The sequence below is a fragment of the Aulonocara stuartgranti genome, assembly GCF_965226115.1.
Source record: "Aulonocara stuartgranti genome assembly, chromosome: 1".
In the NCBI taxonomy this organism is placed as follows: Eukaryota; Metazoa; Chordata; class Actinopteri; order Cichliformes; family Cichlidae; genus Aulonocara; species Aulonocara stuartgranti.
Window position 1 is genome coordinate 9,546,529 of NC_138939.1, and position 26,286 is coordinate 9,572,814.

A 26,286-nucleotide genomic window follows, 5' to 3' on the forward strand; every position below is an offset into this window, starting at 1 on the left:
CGATACCTTCCATGCATTATGGCTCCATGCTTGCCCCTTCTTTCTGGCAGCAACAAAAACATCAGCTAACCGAGCCGCTTCCATTGCTGAACCAGGGTTGTGTTCTCTGATCCAAACCTGAAGCTCAGGAGATAACATTCTGAGAAACTGCTCCAAGATTATAGTTTCACCAATGTCATGAATAGTTTTACCCTTTGGCTGGATCCATTTCCCATAAAGCTCCTTCAGTCTCGCATATAGCTCACGAGGGCTTTCATCTGGTTGAACGTCCAGGGATCTGAATCTTTGCCTATATGTTTCAGGGTTAATGTCATATTTTGACAGAATAGCTGATTTCACTTTATCATAGTCTAATGAATCATCAATGTCCATGTGAACATAGGCACCTCTAGCTTTACCAGTAAGCAAGGGTATCAAATGAAAAACCCAATCTGACTTCTGCCATCGATAAGCTGTAGCCATACGTTCAAATGTGATCAGGAAATGTTCAATATCATCAGCTTCAGTTAATCTTTCCAATCTGCCCTCTATTTGTAGGGGAAACTGAAATGCTGGTGAAATGGCTGGATTGGAATTAGTCATAACTGGTTCAGCCTGGGCCTGCTGAACAGAGGAAGAAGGATGAATATCAAACTCTAATGATTCAGAGCGAGCTTCTGCAGAATCTGATGGTGATGTTCTGACTTGGATTTCTGACTGCAAAAGTCTAAACTGATGTTGAAAGGCTTTAAATCGCTGTTCTTGTCGTGCATTTAACTCACTCTGTTTTGCATCCCGGATGTCCTGTTGTTCCATGTGAGCATGTAGCATATTGACTAGATCAGACAAAGTAGGCTCCTTTTCAACTCTCTCCACAACTTCAGTGACTCCTGAGGCTCCATTTTCCTCCTCTTCGCAGGTTTGCTGAGCAGATCCCTTTTTCTTTTCATTCTTGCCACCACGATGCATTCTTCCTCCTCATGGGGAAAAACAGAAGAAAGAAAAAAAGAAAAAGAAAAAAGACCTGTGTCCAATACTGGATGATCCCACTGCTGCCACCAATTGTCAGGGACCAAGCAGTAAAGCATAAAGGACACCGGTGGTTTTAATTCAAAAAACGGGTTTTATTGACCCAAAAATATGAAAATATATTTAACAAAGCCAAAACTTAAACAGGCAGACCAATAAAAGAGGTCAACTCAACAGACTAAACTCAAGATAATAATTAACAAAACCTCAAACAAACATATGGTAAACTGACCTGCTGAAATGACACACAGGGGGACTTAAATACTGGTTTAGCTAAACCAAATGACACACACGGGGGAAAACAAGATGGCTGCCATATAACCAACTAATACAAAACATTTAAACAAACATGAAACACCCCCCAGGCAATGAAGCATGTGGTGCAATCCAATTAGGCTGTCAGCAGTACTTCAGGTCTCCCAGCCCTTTGCCACACCTTTTGCCAGACAGGAGGAGACACCAACCCCCAGGTAACTCAAACAAAGATGTATTAATATAACATAAAACAGAACTTTGACCTTGCAAGGTTAATATGTGTGCACGCCATATAAACATTGGAAGGTGTGATGGAAAAATGAATACATTTAATAAAGAAACGATATTGAACAATAAATAGAATATTTTAAAGTAGTGACTGTAAATTAAACTAAAGTGAATCAACGGGTGATGAGGTGTGGAGCTTACCATGTGTGGCATGCCATCACAATCTGACACAGGGGAATTCAATCTCCTGTTTATAGAAAGTACCATTTTATAATTAACCTGGTTATGAACAGGTAACCATTTAAATAAACTGCAGTCAAGATATCAGTGACTTAAACATTCCAGAGCATAACTGCAGTCCAGTCTGGATCTAAAAACCAGGAATTACTTTTTCAAGAATATTAAATGAAACAAAAGTCATAACCTTGGATAAAAGGAATTTGATCTGCAAGTCAATTTAACAGACGGACAAAAAAAATAGACTTTGGTTCCAAAGAATTGAGATAAGATGGATCAAATTTTCATTTGTGGAAAAAAAGCACATTCATCTTGCCCAAGATATCTTTTCATTATCTGGCTTTGTAGGCTTGCATGCAGATCTTGTAAGGTCAACAAATGTAATCCACTGCAGCTTTAGGATTATATCTCTCTATTTAGAAAAAAGACTGGAAAAAACGTTGAAATTCATTGCATCCAGTAGGGATGGTGCTTTTATAGGTGTTGGATTTGTATAACCTGCCATAGCCTGAGTACCCTGGTATAAAAAATAGTAAAACAGACAGGGGGGAATATACACATGGTAGGTATTACCAAAAAAAAAGCTTTTATGAGTGTAATATGATATGCCCTGATTATATTTTTATGTTGAAATCAATAAAGGCTTGTTATTGGATAAAATATATATAAATAATGTTCATTTTAAAGCTTGCAAGATAAACTTGGAGTAAATACATACACAGTATAATTGAGATTGTGTTTACAGAGTTTCAGTTGGCTTTTCCCCCCTTGCATTGATAGCTCATCTGTTTTGATGTACACTGCAGAATTTTAAGGTCAGTGTAACAGCACTTCAAAGACTGGGAAAAAAATCTTTATGAAAGGCTTTCATTTTCTTAACACCCAAAGCTGATTTAAATTTAAACACTGAAGAAGAGTATTTGTACACTAGAGCTAGAAATTGTACCTGGTTTATTATCAAAGCAAATATTTGATGGTACATCTGAACAGAGGTGTTTCTTTTTTTTATTTTATCCATATCCGAAGCTCTCTTTCATATATGCATTTCTTTGTTAAGCAGCATGTAATAAAGATGTTCTCTCTCTGGGCAAGAGAAAAAGAAGGGAGCAGTAGAAGTAAAAATAAATTGATGTTTTTTTACGAGTGGCTCTCTGAATGTTTCTGCACCCTGGGTCTGTGGCCTGAATACAAACTGTTACATAATGAATGAGTGCTTTACTCGGGGAATAAAGATTAGCAGCTGACCCCTTTTACATCATCATCTTATTTCAGGAATCAGAACCTCTTGGGCATGGCACTTTCTCTGCAGTATTTCTCCTTCAGTCTCCACTTTCAGAATACTCGAGCTGGGACAAAAGTAAAGAAGAGTGATTATATTGCATTCATCATCAGATTAAAGACACGTGGATCTGCAATGACGATCACATACATTATGGCGCTATGATGAATAAAGATGTTGGGATGAAGGGGGGGGATTTAAGTGTTTCTTTAGCTTACTACTGAGGGTTACCAAAAAAACACAGGCTTCTGGTTTGTGAACTTAATGAATAAATCATTGAGCATGACCCCAACCCCCACACACACATGCACACACACACATCAATCCATAGCCCGTCACAACAAAATCTACCCTCCACCCCTCCTCCCCGCTCTCTTTCTTTCTCTACCCTTGCACATCTGCTACCATTACATACCCTGGCCAACATTCACGTTGGTGTTCATTATATTGTGTCACGGTGCGCTCTGGGTCTCTGCCAGCAGAAATTAAACTCTTCAGAAAAGATAAACATCATATTACTTCATTACCCTTTTAAAACATATGCAAATTAGTGCCATTACACCCCACCCCACCCCACACGCTACACTCTTCCTCTACATGCACCCGCATGCACGCACACACACTTTCTTTTCATTTTCCTGAGTGATGAAGTTTGTCTGGCCCGTGTTCAGTCATTGCCTTTGTCACAAGCTGACCATGAATGGGCCGAACCGTGCGGCTCTACCCTGCTCATTTTCCACCCCTGAATTAAACATTAATGCAGCTTGACAGCAATAAATAACATTTATCACAATGGGGATCTAATAATGATTTGGCTAAGCTTGGGCTGCTCATCAGAGCCCATCAACTGACGAATATGGCAGCGTGATTATGCCGGCAGCTGTCTGTGACAACTGTATCTAAATCACTTTGAACATGTCTACCTCTCTTTGATCTCCTGAATGGGCATTGTGATGCAGAGTTGTCTTTCCAGTCATCTGTCTTCTCTTTTTTTGCATAATTGCTGTTCCAATCAAAGATATCATCATGAGGCCATTAAAGCCATTCTGCAGCTTACTTCACATAAGTTTACGTTATGTAAACGTTTACAGCAGTCACCCAAGAAAACAATGTAATGTGCTTCGCAGTTCTGGCTGCAGTGTGTGGCCTTTCACAGATGTTTTTAATTAAATCTTGCTTAAGTATTTTGAGGATTTTTTCCCCCCTTTAGCAGAGAATGTAAAACATTTTCGTTTTTGATTGAATTTATTTCATTTACCCTTCAGCGTAGCCGAATTTTGTTCCTCTGCAAGTTAATTGGTGCCAGTGCTGGAGTGTGCCTTTAAAAGTAAGAGATCATTGGCCAACATGGAAAATAACCATGAAATGCATTAAAAGCTGTCCTCAGAATGCAAGCCAGTGTGCACTTTTAAATGCATGTTTATGCATATGTGCACACGCATTCATTCAGGCATACATGTATGTGTACCCATAATGCGGTCTGCCTGATATTATTAGGCTTTTGCCCACCTCTCCTCAGTCAGAGTGTGTGATTCCACAGCACAGAGCGAGGACGAAGTCTAACAGAACATCATGATGAGAGTATTCTTCAGTACTGCGTTTGATCTTTCTGTCTCATTTGACAGAAAAACACTATTCTCAGACAAGTCTCTTTTTTGATCTCAGAAGGCATAATAAAAGTCTTGGCTGTGTGCCTTTGAGATAAGATAGCCATCAGACCTTGTGAAGATGAAAAATATCAAAGATAATTAGAGTGAGAGTGAAAAAAGATAATTAAATTGTATGCTGGGCATGGGCTTCGTTTAATAAGCACATTCATTAACTGCAGTGCTGTATCAGTATTCCATTTGTGTTTGATTAATAATGAACAGGACACATTTAATAAGAATAAAACATTCATCATAAACACATATAAACCAGCTAATCGTATTTCTTTGGCAAATAGTACAATTGGATCTCATTAAACTCTTTCCATTCAGTGGTATCCTGCATGTTAATTGAAATGCCTTTGAACCTTTCAAAATGTGTTCAAGTTAATCATTTGGTTTGATTCACAATTAGTCTAATCTCTGTCAGTGGGAAATGGAAAGTCCAGCCAAAGAGTGTATCAATTCCGCCTGACAACTGGGTCTGATTCACCTTTTATGCTTTGTGATTGGTTGTTAAGTTCTATTGCAGAGGGGATATCAAGAGGCCACACAAAGCATGAGCTCATTAATCTTCCATGAAACTGCAAGGAAATTGAGTTCAGAATCAGGAACAAAATCCCTAAAAATGGCAAAAGGCTTTTTGCAGTCCTAATGGCAAGCAGCGGTTGAACAAAGCAAGGCAGAGATGCTGTAACATGGTGCTCATATAGGACCCAATCAGTCACTGCTTCATTTAAAGATTGATCATTATCTGATATTTGTGATAGCGCAAGTTGAACTCTGCTATTTCTCTTATTTCTCTTCTCTAATGTCACCACAGTCAGAACTGCAATCACACTGCAATCCATCAGTGGTTGTGTTTCCTGGTTAAAATAGCAAGGCAGGGAAAGACTGACAAATCCATTGGACCCCCAACTGTGACCAAAGCTCATCTTTTCGACTTAGCTTTTATTGCTTTTATTATTTTATTACTTATTACAACATTTTTGCTCTTAGGGAAATATCATGGTTTGAGTCAAAATGGAAGTGTTAATGTAACATGAGCTACAAAAGAGCAGCTGCAATGAAAGTTTAATTGAGGAGATTAATATAACCTAAATTCAGGGGGCCATTAAGCAGGAACAATGCACTAAAAGCTACTAAACTGTTACATATAGCTTAGGTGACGTGCAGATTCATTTAAATTTGGGTTTCATATGAAAAAGAGCCTTTTAGGTTACACTTTATAAGTTATACACTATATCAATCAATCATATATCCTTTATGGATATATAAAATAAACTATTAAAGAGATATTTCGGTTTCGGATATATATGTTGAAAAAAGTACTTAATAGTACATGACTGAAAATGTGCTTATAGCTTTTATCACTATGGATGCATTAGTGTTTGCAAAACAAAAATATATAAAAAGATTCATTATTAATGAAAAGGGAGGTTCAAAAATGTGCTTGAAAAGTTCAGGCTATGGCTAATGCAAGAATGGTGGAGCAACTTTCATAAAAGGCTTGATTCATTCAGAGCCACACGTAATGAATTTGATTATAAATAGCATTTTAAAGGGGTTTTCAAAGCCCACTCCAAAAGAGTAAACATCCACTATGACAGGCAGCTGTTTTCAGTCGTATTTCTCACTACACTTCACTGGACTCTTCAAAGCACCACTTAAATGAAGAATGATACAGAGATGCCTGTGGCAAGAGCGAGCGTCTTTGACTGCATACAAACTAGCCCATACCAGTACACTGTATCTGATGATTGGTGGCTGCTTCAGTTCAGAGTAAGCTTACTTAAAAACATGGCAAGGAGCCTCACCCTAATCTCCTCCTCACAATGCATCCTTCATGGCAAGTCAACAGTCTGATGTTTTATGCATTTAGAACAGATGGAGTGAGTCAAACACTTATCCACTGGTCTTGTATAGAATTTAATCGCTTTTACTCTGACTCACTTATACCAGAGAAATAAACGCACTGATGTGAAGTTTCTGTTCTGTTATGCCCACTATCATCGCCATAGATAAATACACAGCGATGTATTTTATAGTCATACACCAGTTGCTCTCTAACAAAGAATCATCTGAATAACAAAAAGCCCTTCAGACAGTGAAATGATGAATCGGCCATCTTATTCATCTGAGTTTTATGAAATCAAACACAACAATTTACTGGTGGGGTTTGTTTAGTGTGATCACAAAGATTTTGATTTTAATCCATCCCAGTCAAACATTATGTCATCCCAGTGGTGCATTAATTTCTTTTTCTTTTAGCTGTCGCTAAGAAAGAATTTAACCAGCATGCAGTTAAAAAAGATAACCTGACTACTTATACAAGATGTTGATCATTTAAATATATATTCTTGGTTCCCTTGTTTAAATACTATTTTTATGTGTCCTGGCCCCCGAATTTCGGAATTGCTGTAACTGTCAAATCTGTGTGGGCAAGTATTTTCAATACTTTCACACCAGTCACAAACAAACTTGTAGTTTTACTAAAATGAGAGTGAATAGTGTTTTTAATAGAGTATAAATTGGTGAGTATTTATGGCAACAGAACGCCTGTATGCAGGAGTGACTCATAATGTGTTTAATGTCATAAACTGGTAATTTTAATGGGTGAGCAAAGCAGTCAGTGCAATGGTGTTTTAAAATTATGCTCTTTTAATAGTTTTTGGACAACAATGGAGCTCTGTAGCACAGAGGAATTAACTATACTGGGCTTTGACAGCAAAGGCATTATTTGTTGGACTGACTGCGTTTTGGTGTTTTGTTTTGGTTTTTGTTGCAGACATGACATCACTTAGGGTGGGGGAAAATTAGTACAGTTAGTGATTTAATGATTTCAGCTTTAAATATATACCTGGTGTAACAATAATAACAATAAAAGAAAATACAATAAATTTCAAATAAAAATTCTAAAAATGTGTGTATTGTATCTGTAAACAGAGAAACCTTGGGAGGCTTTGCTAGTTTTGGAGTCCCCGGTGGCTGCAGGTTTGCTTATGCCTCAGGCTGTCTATCTGAGGATGCATACCCACAGACACCCTGGTGCACATGCATCCTGATGCATGCTCATGCAGCAGTCATAATGTACAGTGGAATATACTGTAATTGTATTAGGTAATATGCTTGATATAAACAGAGAACTATAGCAGTGGTGACCCCAATCACTGGAAAGGATCAAAAACACTTGTCAGACATCCCTTTTCAATTTCAGGCACATCTGTTTACATATCATGTGTTGTTTAGATTATACTGCAGAAAATTCCCCATGGAAAACTGTTGTAAAGTGTTCTTATAAATTGCTGTTTACTGTTGCATTAGTGTTATATAATCCTTTTGCTGCTTAGTTTCCATTGTGAGAAATTAGGAAACTGTTATTAGGCTCCGGCTCCATCTAGATTTAATTTCCTCCCTTTGCCCCACTCTTGGAGAATGGTCTCCTTATGGTCCAAACATACCAACCTTTACAAGCTTCCTGGTATTTGTACCAACTCCTGATAGAGAAGTAAAATCATCCTTTTCCATGTCCACATCATCTGAAACACAGCAGGGATTTGTTTCATTTATGTAACAATGAAAGGAGCTGGCAGAGTGCCCACATATTGCTAAACGGCACACAATGCCAAGAAGCAAGGTGCTTTTTAAACAGGATGGAGAGACACCAGAGAGCGCTTGTGGGGAAGAATGAAAGAATTGGATGGCAGAATAGAAAGCAATCAATGCCTCTTTGTGTTGTGCACAACTTTTACCCAATAGCTCTTCCGCTCTAGGAGCATTTGTGAAGAAAATACATGAATCAAGTTTAACTCTAGTATTGCAGTTATAGAATGCAGTAGCTTTCACTGAAAAAAAACTATCGATCAACTGGAGACATAAGTGCTTTGCTGGACGCCAAACCTTGCAGCTGTACAGTATGAAACATATAATATAAAATATGCTGTAGCCTCTATACGCACTAAACTCCACACTCCCGCATGTAAATGCTGTTTCTCTCGTTTATGCTTGCATGCTTCAGCAACATCTGCACTCATTTATATGTCCAGGTGCTTAAGGGACCATAATGAGTATTATCCACTGCAGATGAGTAACCATCTCTGATCGCATGCTATTTATTGGTGAGTGTGGGAAAGCGCTGGCCTCTGCAGACATACACCTGTTGTTGGACTAAGTCATGGTTACACCCCTTGTCTAGTTTCCAGGGATAAGGGCTGCACTCGGCAAGATGTTCATCTCATTCTGCCAAGTTGAGTTGTTATACAATCCCCCTATTTGCCCAATTTCATGTTTCACTGTCAGATATACTGTGTCATGGGCCCTGGTTCGTGGACCCTTGGTTTTGTGTTCTATGTCAGTTCATTATTCCTTTTGGTTTTTGGGAAGTGATTTATGTTCAGGTTCTGTTCTTTGCTTCATTCCCTCTGAAATTTCGTATTATATTTTTCTTGGTGTTATTTATTAGGGCCTATCCAGCTCACTGTTTGTTTCTTGCTTGTTTTTTAAAGTCCTTTAGTCAAGGTTATCTTTGGGTTGGGTTTCTGTATTTCTTGGTTAGCCAATATTTTGTTTTTTCGTTATTGACTTGCTGTTGTTGCTGTTGTTTTTTTATTTTCTATTCGTGTTCCTTGAGTCTTCTGTTTCTAGTTTTGTTACTCCCAGGTTATTCTTTATGTTTCCATTTTGTTCTTCTTTCTGTCTTGCCTTTACACCCGTCTGGACCTTCTGTCTTCCTGCTGTGTCAAGTTAATACAATTCCCCCCCTGTTAGATTGTGCTGCTCTGTTGTGTTTTATTTTGGTGACAGTTGTGTTCTGTATCTTGTGTTAAGTTTAACTTCCCCTCATCTCATTGTGTCTATTGTCTCTAGCTGTGCATTTCTCCTGTTATCTCTTGCTTCATTGTCCTGTGCACGTATCCTGTTTTCCCTTATTCATAGCTGATTTGCCCATTGTAGCTCTGTATCTTCCTGCTCTGTGTTTCCTCGAGAACTTGTATTTTCTTGGGATTTTTGGTTCCCTGGTTGTTCCTGTAATTTTGGACTAATCAACGTTACTCCTGCCTCCTGTGCCTAACATTTGAGTTCACAATAAGCTGCTCACACTGCTGACATATGACACACTGACTCCAAATTAGCAATGATTAAACTATAATAACACAATGGAGATTCATTTGGCTTTGCAGACTCTTTTTTGGGGGGATGATTAGTCAAGCTGAGACTGGCTGTTTTTAGTGACCATTTAGTTTTACTGACAAAATGGTATACTTCTGTCAACTTAATGTAATGTAGTCACTGGCTTTTGAAAATGCCAATGTGTGAAGTTGCAGAGTGCTTTTTGAGGCTGTATAGTTTTATGAAAGGACACTGAGCGTTTGAAATGTCAAAAAGAATGTGGAAAAATGTGTAGCACAGAATAAATAGCATTTTCAGTGAGTAAAACCACATGCCGTGCAGATATTAGAGGCTAGAAAGATGGCCTTTTAACTGTGCTTATCTGAAACTACAGCTTGAAAAGGTTATTTTTCTGTTTGGATTTAAGTGCAAAGAAATTGTAATGAGCCTTTTTTCCCTACCAGATCCATATATAGTCACTTTGATGCATCTCATTCCTGCTCTGCTCACATCATAACTGTGTTATTTTTTCCTTAAGTTCATGTTTATCCCACAGCACTGCAGAGTAATATACCTTCTTCCACCAAGTAAATAGAGAACAGGTTATGTAATCAATCTTTTGGGAGTTTGAAATCATAATATTGAACACAACTGTCAACCATGCCATTAGCATGATTCATTTCTGCCTTTTACATTTACAATTTTGCTACAAGAACAACATTGATTCTCCGTGTGTGTAAGTGTGCTTTTGTGCGTGGGTGTACGTGTGCGTGTCCATTTGTTTGCCTTTGAGTGTGTGCAAGTGTGATCCCGAGTGTATTGTATATGTATGCGTCTGACACAATTTCCTTCCTATTTTCTTCCATAATTTGAATCAGAGGAAATGTATTAATTTTGCAGGGGTGAGGGGAGCCTACATAGAGCCAGTAAATAAATCTATCCTATTATTACCCACAATGCCCTGTCAGGTCCATACATCATCTCAGCACATCATAATTAATTGCACACTAAACCATTCTGTTCAATTAACCATGTGGGAATGGATGGAGAGGGAAAGATACAGAGAGAAAGGCTGGAGGGGGCTGCGCAGCACTTGAGTCTTTATTTTAAAATACAGCATCGCCATAGTGACCACATGATAACTTATTTTTTGGGTTGTTTTGCTCAGTTTCATTTTTTTTAGTTATTTGGATTCCTCTTTGAGGATACACCCTTACCTGTTTTTATGCCTTATTGACCGTTTCGCCTGTGCATATTTTCCAAAACTGGTTGTATTGTATATGGACAGGAGATTTGTTCAAATTCCACTTGCCCTTCAGTGCTGTTCTAATGGGAAATGTGCTTATGCAAGGCGATCTCACCCTGGAGGCTTCACATTTTCCACCACGGCTCTGTCAGGTCAACAGTCTCATAAAAAAGTGGAATAATATTATGAAGACAGTAATAGTGAAGTGAGTTTGTTGCTAACACATTTCCCATGTTGCCTCAGGAGCATGTGAAGCCAAACATACTTAAATGCAATTTTATATCTTGGAAACATTTTCAGTTTGGGTTGCATCAACTGTCTTTATGTAGCAAAACACTAAGATGGTGAAATGTTATGGCATAGCTAGGGGAATATATATAGTTTGTCAGCTGATTTGGCATTGGCTGTCTGTCTTTGTGGAGACAATACCTTCAGCACAACACAAAGATAAACACAGGCAGTCAAACAAACAACATTTCCTGCCTCTTCAGAAATAGACATATTTTTGGCTGTCAGCAGGCATGCTAAATGTACCATGAAACCACTCCCACAATGATGCAAATCTGATGCAGGGATATAGGTCAAGTTGCTCCTCCTGACTCACCAGCCTGAAATAATCAAGGCTACAAAGTAAAGTAGGGAGTCTTAGTTTGGACAGGATTTGCTTAAGAACACAGAGATGTTATGAACACTGCAAATGTGGAAGAAGGAGGGGAAATGTTAGAGGGAGGATTACAGTTATGGTTAAGTATGGTAAGACTATTTTTTGCAACAACAGAACTGGGTCAGAGACAGATGCTGAGAGGCGATTATAGAAGAACATTTGATCAATGGAATGAAACGTGCAGTTCAAATGGGTCTCAAACCCTTCAGAGGCTCAGTTTACCTTGGGAAAAGTGTTTAAGGAGGTTATTGATTGTTCACTAAACCCCTCCCCAAACAGTGGCTGTCCAATTACAGCTTAGCAACTGTAACTAGGTTTGTTAGGTCTGTCAAGCTTTGGATTTTTCCACATGCCAGAGTAAAGTGCATGCCTCTGCATTAAGACATCGAAATTTAAAGACACACAAACCAACTGCAGACATGTTTTCATCTCTTTCTGGCCACTGTGGACTTTTTTTGTACCATTTCCATATCTGGTAATGATCATTTTGTTTCTCTTTGTAGTTGTTTTGCATCTATTTGTTTAAATTTTTGCATTTCTTCTTCACTACCCCATGTTACTTTCTGGTTCTTTTCCGTCTCTCTCTTTGTAGTCACTTTGATTCTCTGGGGTCATTTTGTGTTTCTTTGCAGTTATTTTGTTCCTATTTGCAGTGGCTTTGTATCTGAATGTGATCATTTTGCATCTCTTTTTTACAGTGTCTCTCTGTCCATTGTGGACCTTTTTTCATGTTGTTTTGTGTCTCTCTGCAGTCATGTTCATTTTGCCTCATTCTCATTTTTATGAACCCTTTGTCAAGATTCTGAAACTCTTTGCAGTTGTCATGAATCATTTTGTCATCTCTCTGTAATTGTTTTACATCTCTTTGTCGTCATTTGTTTTACTTTCTGACAAGGATTGTAAACTGTTTCTTCAAACACAGGCTATCTAAGCCCTGCCTATAACTCTTATTCACTATTTTTTCCATGCTCTTTTATTTTTAGCTCTGCATAGCGATATAAAAATACAGCAAATATCATTGTGACAGCAATGTTGCATTACTTGTCAAAAATGTTATCCATTCAAAGGCTGCAATGTGTTAATGAGACAGATGACCTGAGAGGACATTGTTTTCATGTCCAACAGTGATCCAGTGAGCCCCTCTTGCTTTAATTTCATGCGTATTTTTACATGAAATCATGTTAATGTATCTTTATGTGTTGGATGGTTGACATATGTGTACAGGCCTCTGGACTAGGAGAGCTTAACAATCAGCAATATGATTCTGTCACTGTGCTGGCAGGTTAGCACAGAAGGATAAGATTCAGTGGTAGGAGGTCCTGACTATCAGTCTGTCTTGTCGGAAATAAATGTGTGTGCTTCGTACTTATCTTATACACTTAATCTTTTGCTTTTTTGACTAATTAATAATAGCAATATATTCAAAACTCTTGTAAACAAGCCTGCCCTTTGCCAGAAAGTCGAGAAAGGATGTTTATGAAGGGCAATGAGCAGATGGCCAGATAACTTCACAAATATTTCCGCACTCTGCATTTTGAGACTTGGTTTCAACCATTTCATTATATCTTAAATGGATGCTCAAAAAAATGTGATGTTACTGTTTGTGGTTTGTTTGTTTTGTTTGGGGGGGGGGGGTCACCACTTGCATCACCACTTATATCTGGATGAAGCCTCAGTTTTTAATTATATGTCACATAGGAATTAAGTTCACATAACAGATCACTTGATCGAGCCTTTGCTTAATTTTTCGAGCTTTGTATGATAGTTTCCTGTGTCACATTCAAAGAACAGGCTCAGTGAGCACAATGAGATTCGAGATGAAATCAAATCTTAAGTAAGATCTTCTTTTCAGTGAGTGACCTAGGCACCTACTATTTATCTTTTTGGCTGGATTTGTTGCCTGCAAGAAAGGCTTTTTGGAGCTTGAGAATTTTTAATGATAAAATTGTCACCATGACAACTGTAAACTGCATATGTGAATATGTAATAATACAAAGGCTGATGGACAATATATGTATAATTAAGCCTAATTGAGCCCATAATTAATCCTTTCTTGTTTCCAAAAAGTACCCTGTCTGTGTAGCTTGTAGTGAGTTATCAATCATATATTTAACTTCTGTACCATCACTGATATGAATTCAACTTGTGTTTGTGTGATGTGAGAGTCTGAAACATTACATTTATGTTCTAAAATTCAATATACAATTTGGCTCCTTTAACAGCTTTGTTTTTGTACCATCCCATCTCATCACTTTCCATAAGTAGATCTATGCTCATCATGCTGTAGCTGCAGCTTTAATAATATGTTTGTAATAAAGAATGTGCTGTGGTATATCTTCCCTCTGTCACCCTGCCTTTTCACTTAGCAGAATAAATACTTGTTTCATGTTGAAACCATTTCTGGAAAAGGATGAAAGTCCCAAAGGAAATTTCCTATCTGATGTGCCATTTGTCACTGCTGCATGTAAGTCAGAATTTATGGTACCTATTACTGGATCAGTAAATCCAATGTTCTGTAGCCAAAAGCTCTTTTGTTGCTTGATTTAGTTTATCTGAAAAATACATCTTACAATGAAGTATGAATATATTGGTAGAGGTAATTTATATCACAAAAGAATCAAAATAAAAACTACTTGCATAGATTTATACTATTTTGGGTTTGGGAAATTATTATGCTGGTTGGAGATAGTTAAATTATGTTTTGTTTATATAATAACTTCTGCAGGTAATACAATTTCACTGTTTAAATTAAGTTTAGGAAACACCATTACTGTTGGGAATACAGACACTACCACTGGTGGTTCAAATGAATTTGTGTGTGGAGATGCAGGTCAGAGCTATATTTTTGTATAGCAGCTCACTGAAATGCAATATAATTGCTAGCTTGAGTATATTTGTGACTACCAGTGTGCTATAGCAGAACAACATTAAAAAAAAATCAGAGGTAAAAAAAATTCAACTGCTCAGTTGTAGGAAAGACTAATGTAATGTTTTGCCGTGGCAAATAATAGTTTATCTATCTATAAATTAAAAAGCAAAATCACTATAATGTTTTCAACATCATCTTTCTGATTTAAAAGCAAGCCACTTACTGGGGCTTTGAATAACTGAAAGAAAATTCAAGAGGAGTGGGTAAGAGTGTGTGTGCCTGCACAAAAAGATCAAATGAAACCTTGCTACAGTTGTGAGCACAGAGGGCTGAGGGTTATGCAAATGTCTTGGGCAATGGAGGAATTCCCCTTCAGTCCTGTTCCAGATAATATTCAGTGCCAGCAATATTCACCACAAGCAGCTTGGAAATGAAATAATTAAATAGAATCACTTGTACTTGATACATTTGGCCTCTAAAGGTTGAGAAGGTTTAGAGTATGTGTCAGTAATGGTGTCTGTCGTGTCATGACAGATCTTGAGTCCCATATTTGAAATTGATCCCACTATTTAAATTCCACCAGGATTGTCCCTTCAATTTTCTACATTAGTGCTGACCCCCCCATCCCCCACCCCCAATCACGTGTGTCATGAGTGACATGCAATAGTCCATCTCATACAAAACCAGAAGTGGAAATTCTCCCTTTAAGATACAACACAAAGTCATCATTTCCATGCATCAGCAGTGAGCAGGAGGAGAAAAGACCTGATTATTATTATGTGCACAAGATGATGGATCGCACATATATTCTCCCTTATCTTGCCAACAGCAGTATATATTGTGCATATCACCTACCAATGACAGAGATGCAACGGCTTACAGAAGTCAAACGGCAATTTAACTTTGATCACACTGCATTTCTGATTTACATTTGAATCATTCTTTGAGTGCATCAGATGAATTTTTGACCCCAAAAAAAAAGACCAAGGTCAGAATACATTACGGCTGAACTTGAAAGTTCTCCCTCTCTTAGCCTGCCATGCACTTCAATTTACCGTCTCATTATTCAAAGTGAAAATGAAAATTGGAGCCTGAAGCATTTATATTTGAACAAAGAGAGGGGAAGCAGATTATGAATGTTCAAAATGTAATTTCTATTACACTTCCATTATTCTTCTATTAATCACAGATTCATTCTCTCTGCGCTCTTCAAGTAAAACACGCTCATACAGTATTCATATGCATACAGGAGGGGATAAAGAAATTGGCGAGGCTATTTGAAATGTTTAATTTATGGATGATACATCCTCCTGCTGAAAAGAAAGCAGTTACAGAAAGTGAGGTATATGTTTTAATCACAACTTGTGAAATCTTTTGCTATTTGACAAACATACAGTAAGTAATTATGGCTAAAGCAAAAAAAAGAAAAATCCCTTTGTATGAGAATAATCCTTGTTTCTCTTACTTTTAAATCACAGTATTTGTGAACAGGGACCCACATCTCCCTTTTTGTTCTCCCTGTCTTCTATAGAAAGGGTAATATTCACAAAGAGAGATGAGATTTAATGCATACTGATTACTCTGGAGACCCACTATTCAACTCAGGGAGAAAGCGTCAATTAAAGAGTTTTAAGCCTCTATAAACTGCACCTTAAAACAGCTGATCAACGCTATGCAGGCCTACCTCCAGGATTTCAGCTGAGTTTTGTTTAAATGGAGCAAATTCATCTCTGGAGAGAAACCTTGTAATCCCCCTTAAATCTCTAAGCAGTTGAATAAGTATGCTATTCATACACAATGATTTTTTCCTTTTTCTTTCGTTTTTTCTCACACGCGCACAAGCAGAACAGAGGCACAGCAAATACAAAACATTACAGAATCACTCATGGTGTTTAGAAATATTAAAATCATGCCACTGAAACATGTCAGCTTATATACTAATACAAAGAGAGCACGTGGAAAGGAATGCTATCAACAGAACACAAACACCCTCTTGGGATATCTATTTAGATTCATTTGGCTTACTTATGTATGTATTCATAAGCACTGAGGCATGACTGAATGGAGATATTTTCATTTGTGTGCAATGAGGCTTTGACATTAACCTCACTTTTAAAACACATCACAATGGATGTACAATGAATAGTACCATTTGGCTGGGCTTCAACAATACAGTAGTTTATGGATAGTAGCCCAAACATATCTGCGCAAACTATTGGTCAGTCATTAGTTTGATTAAGGGTGCACTAACCCCTCAGGGCCAAACCTTGACCTGCCACAAAAGCTGAGCTCCTCTGCACACATTGAACTCGGTTGCGGTCCGAAAAAGTGAAGAACACAAAACCGCATTCATCGCGCCTTCGAGCGTTGCACAACAATAACACAGCAGGACTATTTTGCGGCACTCGTTTTGATCGAGACCAAATGAAGTGAAGGGGGGTAGAAATGAAGCTTTTGGCATCCAGCAGGAGAATAAGATGTTTAAGACATTGATTCACCTTGGGTTCAGAACCACAGTATCTAATTATAGCCATGGGAATCTAGTCAAGGCCATGGTATTTCAGGCTGGAGAGAGACAACATTCTGCTATAACTATGCTCTGCTCTACATGAATCATATTCCCTATGTGGTTTGGCAGCCATTAAAACAGAAAGCATGCCCTTTCACAGTCAGAAGCCATGGGCTAGTGTACCTCTATTGTACCAGAAAGGTTAACTTTTTTTTTTGACAATATCTGCGTTATCAAAAACATACTGTGGCAACATACCGAAAGCAAATAAAACCTGGTAGACTAAAACAGACTCAGCTCTGAGGCTGTTTCACTAGTAATTACACCAAGGTTGTTTTTTAAGCCAAAGGGCTCCATGCTGTTTCCATTTCATCTGGAAATATTGTGATATAAGTAATCACACCATTAGACATACATATGTCACCAAGCTTCTTACCCAGAAATACTTGTCACTCCATGAAAGTGTTGCTTATGCATATATCAGTTCCATCAAAGAGGGGAGGAGGATGGGGGATGGTGTCTTTGTTAGAGAGGGGAGGAGGGGAGGGTTGCTCTCTGAAGCACACAACCTCATTATTCAGTCTATAGAACAGCACATCCACTTCATTGTTCTTGAAATCAGCCTAAACTCACTGGACTCATCCAAAGCCGTCAGAAGGGAACGAGGCTGCTTTATGTATTAAAAGGAACTGCCGATGAGATCTCCAGAATAATCAGTCAAGAGCACCATTATTGGCTTTTTTTAATGCTCTTAGTTGTCAAGTACGCTGATATGATTTTACTTTAAAACGTCATTTGTCATTAGCAATTCAAAATGATACAAGCATGACACAAACATGGGGGAGCGATGCCTCGCTGAGATGTTTCGAGCGGTGTGATTTCCCCGAGGCAGAGCTGAGAGGTGGCTTGAAGATGAAGTGTGATAGTGAGGGATATGTTGGGAGTAGTGTCCGGAGGGCCGGCCGATGCGGTGAATCATTCAGAGAAATGTGAACTGATTTCACCACAGAAGGATGTGTTAGAGATGGTCTTTTGTGTTGCAGCATGCCTGCCTGGTTAAGCATTCTGCTGTGAAGTGTGCAAGACAAACAATGGCAACACCAAAAAAACAAAAAAATGGCATGGTCCTCCCACCACTGTTTAATGTAAATATGCTCTAACTATTCTTTTGCAGCCGCATCAATCATGGTGAATATGACAAGGCCCCTTTTGTTCCACACAAAGAGTGTAAACACAGCTGGAGCATGCTGGAGGAACCTTTCCGTCCCCTATCTTGCCACTACACCTGTCTGACAGACTGAATCAAAACCTCATTTAAAGCTGTGATTATCCTAATGACACCAGTGTCTTTTCCCACTCTGGCCATTATCGGTTGAAAACCACCCCCTCCTAATTAAAGGCACACAGTCAACACATGGTCAAGCATGAAAAGGATCCTCTTTCCCCCTGCACTCCAGGGAATCAATCACGCTGCCATTTATCATTCTGTTTATTTTGTCAGAATTCATTTAACAAAGATTTCCTTCAAGTGTTACTTAAATTACTTTACATCAGTTTCACAAGAGGTTTTTAAAATCAGTGAATTACAAATCAGATACTGATACATAACATCTTTATGAATTCATTACATGAAAAGCCCTGGTGGACTTAACTGCAACAGTACTCTATGCTTCTGAACCTTGAACTGTGTAGTATTCATAGTGTGCAGTTATTTTAAAACCACGCAAAGTAATGCATTAACATAACTCTAAAATTAAAAGTAATAATTTCATTTTGTCATCTCTTGGTTTTCTTCTAGTTGACTGTTGTTTGTTTTTTCTTTTGGGTGAACTTGAATTGCAAAAAGAGAATAATTTAGTTGAAACGCTATCAATTTTTAGTCATGCGCATTTATTAGCCTAATGACAGATCTGTCAGCACTGTGAGGTAAACTATTATATGTCATCTGGCCTAACTTCACTAATGGCTAGCGCATTTCCATAAATGAAATCGCAAAAAAACAAGCTGATGTTTAGCAGGCAATGGTGTGTAATACAAAGTAGCTGAAACCTGACATTCCCTTTGTGTTATTGATTAAAGATAAGATAATGGCAAACAATATATTCTGTTATTAACTCTTGTTTTGTGTTTATTTGCATGGATGACTGAAGTCTTAAGAAACAAGACACATTAGCAGTTTAACAATTTATTCATATAACAAACAGGGGCCTCAGTAGCAATGTGGAAAAGTCATACATATCCACAACATCCAGGAACAACCTCCTCATCCTAGTCCCCAGCCTGGTCACACACCACTGTGGGATGGGATCCCACAAGCAGCATTTGTCACAAGTGTGTCAGTGTGGTTGTGTTATTCAGCACGCTCAAGCTGTAGTGACAAGTGTTCAATGGCCGGGAGGTAGTCTTTGAAAAACCCTACTCTGTGGGTTTGGCCCACTGAGTAGGAAGACAGAGTTCAGCCCAGACTGTGGAAATATGGGAATCTCATCTTGACTGATGTACCCCATCAGTACATCAGTTCCTGGGTCTTCTCCATACTGTCAGCCTATGATCCACATGCCATAAGCAGAATCTACATAATGTTCCTCCACATGTTCAGGTTCCAGTGCACATCTTACTAACACCACCTCAAATGGACCTGATAGTGAAGGGCAGTCATGGCAGGCCTCCTGGCAGCCCTATGAGATTTGAGATTTGCAATATGAGATTTGCTGTAAGGAATTTGTTCCAGATTGTCTGGGTAGAGAGCCATTGGCCATGTTGTCCTGTAAACCTTGTCTGCAAATCTGTAGAAGACTAAGTTTCCTACATACTAACAGGCTGAGAAAACGCTACTCTTGTGGGTTCACCTTCTTAGGATCCCCACTTTGAAACCTGTCTGTGAACTCCCCCAATAGATAGAACTTGGCCTTCAATTTGGAAATGGTACCAAGTAATGCTGCAGCCTGGTTTTGATGGCCATGGGCCCTCTTCAGATCAGTCAAACATGACATGTTTAGAGCAGATACCAACTGACCACTGTAACAACCTACACACTCAACTCTGCTACTAAATTGGCAAATGCATTTTCCTTTCAAATGTGGCAGAACTTAAGGGCTTTCCAACAGTATGAATTTTATTGCCAAAAAGCCTTTTTACCACAAAGAAATAACTGACCTAAAACAATTTTACTTATAAATTTGTGCAAAGTTTCTTTTATTTTCTTATATGTGAAGGCAATCCCTCAATGCCTTAACCCCTTAGTGTCCGGTCAACCAATTGGTAGAGCACATTTTCAGGCCCTATATCTAACTGAGGCTTTCACTGAAATTGACCTACCTTGTTGAGTCTTTTCTACCAATTGGTTTACATCTGTAATGCCAAAAACAATCCACCAGAAGGCACTGTGAATGGAAACTGTTGGCTCTTCTTAAACCACTCCCAACCAGGAAGTCAGAAACAAAAAAAACATCCAACATATTTTAAGTGTTTTTGATTAAACTAAGGTAGGAAGATATAATTTTTTGATATATGATAGTGTTAGAGGACTTAATAAACAGATGTTTGTTACTTGACAGCATTAAAAAAGTGAAATTGAATGTTGAATAATTTTTTTAAAAAGTGGTCAACCAAACGGTTGATTTGTCCCTTTATGGTGCTAATGCTAACATAACCTAAATGTTATTAAAACTGATTATTTGCCATAAAATCAGACCACTAGACCTATTTTGTTTATCCATTGCTGTTGATAAATCACATTAAGTGTTAGCACAGCAAGAATATGCTGAAATAATTCCCTCAGTAAGTCATTTTCGTAACTTTCTGAGTTAATATTAGTAAATATTGTAAAAAATCAAGAATAACACATGGAAATCACAAATGTCACAACTGATTACCTTTTAACCAAATTACAGTAGCTGGTAAATTAATATTACTAAGTTTTCAAAACTATAACTTCATGTTGAACAAGTACTATATGGACGCTAAACAATTATATGGCTAAAAATCACATGGTCCTGTGGAATGATACTCATGATATCATCCACCTTCTACCACGGTGTGTTTGTGGTCATGGTTTCATATGAAGCCACAAGGGCTGGCACTCTCCACCAATATATTGCCAACAAACCAGATGAGTGGGGCTTTAAATTGTTCTGCCAAGCAAGTTCATCTGGCATCATCCACGACTTGCTGCTGTATCAAGGGGGGTCTACATTCTTCAATGCTCCCCTGAGTGAAAAGCAACAGAAGCTACCTCTAAGGGGCCAAAGTTGTAAAAAACACTATGCAAACCCATAAAAGATCCTCAGCTCTTCACAAGTTTCAGCTTGCACACCGCCTTGGGTGTCAGGTGCATTGGTACTGTATGACCAAACTGCACCAGTGGAGCTCCCCTGATGGCAGACAAAGACCTGATGAAGAAGGGCCATGGAGCCTGTTATTACAGGTCTGATGAAGGTCTGATTGCAATGAAATGGTTTGACAAGAAATGTGTCAACCTCCTAAACAATGCCTGTGGGTTCATGCTTCTTTCATCGGTCAAACGGTGGAGCAAAGAGTCAAATGCAAAGATCACCATTCCATGCCCATCACTCATCCCTGTATATAATTAGCATATGGGAGGAATTAAACTTTCTGATATGCTATTACACCTGTATAAGACAAGTTATAAGTTACAAGTTAAGGAGATGGCACATTCCACTTTTCGGGTACATCCTTGACTTGAATACCTGGTCTACAAGAGGGACTGTGCCCTACTGGACCAGAAACTGATGGCTCTCAAAAGGTTTCCACCTGGCTGTGTCTGAACCAAGTTAACAAGTCAGCATCTAGAGTTGGACAACCATGATCCAGCTCTCCAAGACCAAAGAATAAATGCTACACCCTAAGACCCCAACGACCAAAACCACAAGCAGATGTGCTTGATATGCACTACACACTGGATTTCATTTAGAGATCTGTGCAACCATCATTACCCCTCATTTCATTGATCAGCAACAACATGCTCAAGCAATAACTGGCTGTCATTTATGGCTGCAAATATGCTGCACTGTAAGGTTTTGTTTTTTTTGTTTTTTTTTTTCTGAAACCAATCAGGTTCTAAATTTAGTTTAGCAAAACAGCATATTCAGCTAAATGCCCAGCAAATGGAATGGAAAAAGTGATGGACAAGCAGAGTTCCCACTTACAATAGTTTAATAGCATTTAGTGTTTAACATTTAGTCAGTCACTGCACTCACCCAATCAGCACTGCCAAAATAAAGGCGCTGTGAAGTAAATCATTGTAGGCCTGAGCTACATAACCTAGTTGACCTTGCAGGGATAATGCGTTGTTGCTGATATGGAGAGTATGAGAGTGAAGAAAATTCAATTTTGATTCAGCAGAGTAGTTTCAAGTACTTTTGGTCTAATGGAATGGGAGAGTTGTTGCATACAGAGGTCACCCTGGACAGGCTTTTTATTTTTCCTTCAGTTGGCTGAAATCACGATGTTCTAGATAGGATTTGTCCTTGTTTTCAAAATACTGTTATACACAGTACCAGCGTTTCCTTTTCTGCTTAGTTGCCATAGTGCTACATTGACTTCAAATTCCCAGAATGTTTCATGGGTTCTTTGACATTTTTAATGTTCAGCTGGACGACCCATACTGGCTCTTATGATTCAGGAATTAAGGCACTTTTAGTAATAATAATAATTGCTATCACTAAAAGACATTAACAGTGTACTATTAATGTCTTTATACTACAAGTGAACTTGCTGTATTCTCCTTGTGATTGCTTGTAGTAATCATTAAAAGACATTAACAGTGTACTATTAATGTCTTTATACTACAAGTGAACTTGTAGTAATCTTCTTGTGCAGCAAGGTTAGATGTGTTTCATGGGTCCTTTAACATTTTTAATGTTCAGCTGGATGACCGATGGATTTTTGGATTTCATTTCAAAACACCTATACTGTGTCGTATGTTTTAGGAATTCAGACACTTTTAAGAATAATACTTTTTCCTATCATTAAAAGCCATTATTGGTGCACTATTGATGTCTTTTATACCAGCGGTCCCCACCCCCTGGGCTACGGACCCGTACTGGTCTGTGAGTCGTTGGTACTGGGCTGCGAGAGTTGAGGTTTGGGTGTGAAATTTAAGGTTTTCAGGTTTTTTATCGTTGTTGTTTTGTTTTGTTTTGTTTTTTTTTTTATCATTTTTATCATTGACTCAGTTTCCCTGGGTCTTTTCCTGTGTGTTATGAATAAATCTTCTTTTCTTGGTACTGGTACTGGTTTTATTTTATTGTATTTATCCAGACACCTAAAGGCTGATCCATGAAAATATTGTTGGACATAAACCAGTTTGTGGCGCAAAAAAGGTTAGGGACCGCTGTTTTAAACTATACTGAATCAGAATCAGAATCGCGTTTATTGGCCAAGTATATGCGCAAACACATACAACGAATTTGGTTCCGGTAGACGGCGCCTCTCAAGCACAACAATGTAATCACAAAAACATGTAAACTGAACACTGTTATACTACACGTGAACTTGTAGTATAACAGTGTCCGCAAAGACTGTAGCCCAGTAGCCCTAATTTCAGTAAGGTCATACATAATATTTGATGATTTGTAGACTTCTTGAAGATTATATTTAGGGATTCAATTTTAAAGAAACCCAGCAGAGTAAACCAAGAATTGAGAAAACCACAGATACTGACTGTTACAAAAAAAAAAATCAATATGAGAGTGAAGACAAGATTGAAACTCATTGCAGTTTGTATCATAACTGAGCGATACCTGTCAATACTGAGCCAGGGTTTCACGAAACCACTTGTCTCTTCCACCCTGTGAGAGAGAAAAAGTCACTGCTGTGCTGCCTGCATGTTCTCATTCTCTTCCATTTTAGCTCAAGGCCTCTGGACTTACCTCAACAAGACCTCATCAGATTCTGCAGCTCTGTTTACAAATTCTGTTAGGAGACAGAAAGAAAAAATCCAATTCTCCACAGAGGAATGGTACACTTTTTCTCTCCTTTTTTCATATATTATTTGACATGGCAGGAACAAAACATACTGTGAGAGTTAGACAGAGCAAAACTTCCAGCAATGTATACCTGGCCATGTTTTCTGAATTATTTACCCTTTGAAGGAGACTGAGAGTGTACTATGTGTCCCTTCACATGACAGCTGTGAAGCAATTCTCCAAGTTTGGTTTTTACAGCTCTTCTTCAGTGCTCTGCTGGTTTGCCCTTTAATTTCACCTCTGGTGTGAGAATGCCTCAGTACCCATATGAAATACAACTGACCTATGGCAACGTTGTCAGAAGAACCAATGACATTTTTTTTCAAAAGGCAAAGTTTGTAGACAAAGGCTAGGTTTGGAATTATTAAAGCTGAAATGTTTATGTTGTCTGCTTCAGTTTTGGTTGATGACATGTCAGCAGTAGGAAGACATGCAGTCGTTTTCTTTTGTTTTTGACAGTGGCATTTTTGACTGGTCACAGTAAGGATTGATAGCTTAGTGTCTCAATAAACCATTCTGGTGACCGTGGTTTAATGTTATGGTCCTGTGATTTTGTTTTTTGTGCATATTTGGTTTCTAATGGATTTCTGATTCTGCGATTTGCTTTGTATTTTGGAGTGTTTGAAGTTTTGTATTGCTGCTTATTTTCAGGTGCTCTGTATTTATTGATTTTGGTTATTATATATATTGTGATTTACTCAGTATCCACAGCCTTTAGTCCTGATTGTGTTCTATGCAAAAATTAAGTCAATCCAATCAGTGTTTTGTCAAATTAATGAATGCTTCTGTGTTTCCTGGATTCAGTTAGTCATTAATTCCCCGCTTTATTTTGGTAATCATATCAGTTGTACATTTACACCCTGGTCGTCCTTACTGTGTGTCATTACTCTCCTGTGCCCTATTCAGTGTTAATTTCAGTGACAAATAATTTTGATCATAGTTTTCCATCATACCTTTTTTTCTGGCAAAAACAAGATAATAACTAAATAAAAACTAATGCACGAGGACACAAATTATGATGGAATGTACTGACACTTTCGTCAACAAATAGAAATTAGATAAAAATGTTCTGGAGAAATGAGATTGAATCTGAATTAATCAAGTTGCGTAGAGAGGCGGGACGAGTTTGGAAGTGATCCAATGAAAAGTAATCTCCTTGTGCAGCAAGGTTAGACGTGGACAATTTAATCTGATGCTGACAGTCAGGGTGGGAGAGCGGGAGGCTCCCATGCTCCCTGTTTCTTATGAAAACACAACAAAATGTCAACGCTTGGGAGGAAGAGAAAAGTTCATATGTGGATACATTTTGCATTTGATGTCAAGGAAAATAAGACATTTTGTAAACCTTGTAGAGCAACTTTTACTGGTACAAACATGATAAACTTTTACACTTTATTGTCAACTGAATAAACTTCAGATTTAGTCTACGATATTCTAATGATATTTATTTGACTAAATCTCAACTAGAATTGATAGAATTTTGATGCCTAAATTATGACTAAAACGAAATTAAAATTTCCTGTCAAAATTAATGCTGGTCCTCGTGTATAGTCCAGTATTTTTTGTAGGCTTTGTCAAATTGTCTTTTGTGTTGTCCTTATGAGTCTTCTGCTAGTTTATTGAACCTCTCTCTGGTTTTCTTTCTTCTTTGAGACTTGATTTCTGCCTAAAACCTGATTAATTTGTGTTCTGTGAGTTGTTTTCTGAGTCTGCATTTTGCAACCATGACAGTTTGATGTCTAATGAAATCACTATTACAACCTTGGCCTACTGTGACAAATCTTCCATGTATAACATTTTAGCATATTTCACTGAAAAGGAGACAGAAGCTTTGCTGTGAGCTGTAATGATACTGTGTGATACTACATTGTTTTTTTTATACCGAATAACAAGATTGAGAATGTGTTCAGATGCAACTTCTCCAGCAAGTGAAAAAACTTTTTTACATATGTCATTCATATAAATTGAGTACCACTGGGATGTGGTAATTCACCCAAAACAGCTAATGTACCCACAGTATGCTAGCTAAAACGGATGTGCTTAGCATATGTATGACTCCATCTCATGTGATTACATTCATCCTTTTTACAATGATTTATAAAGGTCGGGATAAAACTGGTCTGAAACACTTTGACTCAGGTGTTTGAGAGAGAGGGGTTAAAGAGCAGGGATGACCAGAGTTATTTTAAAATAGTTGCCAAACCACAAACTCTAGCTTCTTCATTCATCACCATTTTTCCACAGACT

The 26,286-nt window shown here is 38.1% G+C and overlaps 1 long non-coding RNA gene across 2 annotated transcripts in view; it reads right to left on the minus strand.

The window, feature by feature from the left end:
- Nucleotides 1-23,814: 23,814 nt before the first annotated feature.
- Nucleotides 23,815-26,286, minus strand: part of LOC309711791 — a 69,178-nt gene continuing 66,706 nt past the window's right edge. For both annotated transcript variants that reach the window (XR_014278105.1, XR_014278106.1), the window contains exons 2-3: nucleotides 23,944-23,986; nucleotides 23,815-23,862 (exon numbers count right to left, since the gene is read on the minus strand). This is a non-coding gene — a long non-coding RNA (uncharacterized lncRNA). The remainder of the gene's footprint in view (nucleotides 23,863-23,943; nucleotides 23,987-26,286) is intronic.